A 2267-nucleotide genomic window follows, 5' to 3' on the forward strand; every position below is an offset into this window, starting at 1 on the left:
TGACATCATGTCACCTAGATTAGTGTACAAGCAATCCTGTGTGAAAAATATGACACACAATCTGAATCCATTAACCCAGATGATTCAGATTCTATATCTTCTGACTAAATCTGACACTTTATAGATTCGGACACCCCCTCTAATTGTTCTGACAAATGAACGTCCTAAAAACATGATTACTGGGTCCTCTAATAATAAGTCAGGTCCTATAACTGATCATGTCAAACATGAGCCACGTGTCAGACTTCCATCCTGGAAGGTTTTCCTTAATTACTGATAGTTTTTTCTTTTATGAAAGGGAATGTGTTGTATTCCACACATCTTAAGTTTCACTGTGTATATGTATTACAACACCAGTTGCATATGATTATTATTGGTGTATCCACTCAATCCTTCCGCCCTCTCTCTTTTCCCCTTTCAGGTATTTTTTCCCTAGCATTTAACCTAGCTTTCTTGTTATGTTGGTTTGACCTGGAATGTTGTGACCATTATTGTAGGATACTGGTGATGCTGAACTCATACGAAGAATAAAGTCTACTTGTTCATGCACTTTTTCTCTTGTTCATCTCCCTTTTACACTACAGCATGTCTAATGTATTTTAGTGCGGTGATGAGACACCTGCACTAAAATGCGTTAGTCTAACCCCTGATGCGCGGAGCTGTACTTGGCATGGCTGTGTAACAAGTGTGACCTGAAATTCCCAAAATTACACAAAATACTCCAGCATGATTTACATTTTGTCCATACCTAAGAAGTGGATGAAAAGTGCTTAATGAGGATAAGTTGAAAGGTATAGCTCCACCCGGACTGACTCCAACTCAGCTGCCTTTATTGACAACCTCAGGAACCTGGGACTAACCCAACGCGTAACGGAGTCCACCCACGCCGCCAGACACATCCTAGACCCCATGTTAACATCTGTTAACAATACAATCAAACCCCCAAAACATATCACCTGGACAGACGATGCCATAGTCAGTTTTACAGTTGAAATCCATCAACCAGGAAGAGCTCCCAGAGCAGGCCCACCACGCCAACACTGGAACAACCTGACAGAGGTGGACTGGATGACCACACTACACAAGAACAAACCGGAACCCACATGCATCCTGGCACGCTAAATTGTGAACTTTAATAGGTGGATCACCAACTTCTCCAACACTCTGGCCCCCATAAAACAAAGCAACACAGCAAAAAAAACAGAACACAAGCCAGCTAATGCAAAGAAGACGACAAAATGATCAAGCCACACTGCAAACAACTGGAACAGAAATGGAGAATCAACATAGGGGAAGTGGAAAAAGGTGCCTTCTAAGCCACCAAAGAGGAACCAGCTGCTTATCCGAGAAGCCAAGAGAAAGGCCCTGGATGAATGAATAAATGCCAGTTACAACACAAGCAAAGAAATTTTCAGAGTCGTCAAAGACTTTGCCACACCAACAGCTGCCACTGAAAACAAGATTTGTATAACAACCTCTCAAATTTGTTCCACAGCAAAATCACAACTCTATACAACAAAACCCCCCACAACAACCACTTCTCCCCACTCCTCCAGAAGTCTCCAAGTGATGAAGGAAGTCAATACAATCACCAGATGGGACACATTAGCACAAAAGGAAATCACAACAATCATGAAGACCATTCACTTTGGGGCTCTGGAGGAACTCTGGCCTCACCACATCTTCGACAAAGGAGCAGTCCCCATCAGCGAGGCCCTCACCCCCATTTGCAACACCTCCATCAGTACAGCCACCTTCCCCGAATAATGGAAACATGTAGCTATCAATGCCATCCTAAAGAAACTCTTGGCTTTACATGACCAAATCCTCAATTATGGACCAATATCCCTCCTTCTCTACCAAGCAAAAGTTCTGAAAAAAGCCCTTAACAAGTGCCTCCCAACCATCTCGCCAAACACCAACTTTTCGACACTACCCAATCAGTATTTAGACCCAACCACTGCACGGAAACTGCCATTTGAAAGGAGGGGAACCGCAGCCCTCGTCTTTTTAGACTCATCAGCACCATGTCCCCCCCATCCTAATCCAGTGACTCTACGAAGCAGGCATCCAAGAACCTAAACTATCAATATACCCCCTATGTCTCTGAAGCATGAGATCTTATTTGCAGAGTCTTGCAGGGCCCCTCAGTCAGCCCAAAGCTCTTCAACATCTACATAAGCACACTGGCTGACATCATACTAGCTCACAATATAAACATCCTCACTGACGCAGACAACATTCAACTGATACTTTCCTTCTCGGAC

Source organism: Triturus cristatus, chromosome 4_1, assembly GCF_964204655.1.
Source record: "Triturus cristatus chromosome 4_1, aTriCri1.1, whole genome shotgun sequence".
Lineage (NCBI taxonomy): Eukaryota > Metazoa > Chordata > Amphibia > Caudata > Salamandridae > Triturus > Triturus cristatus.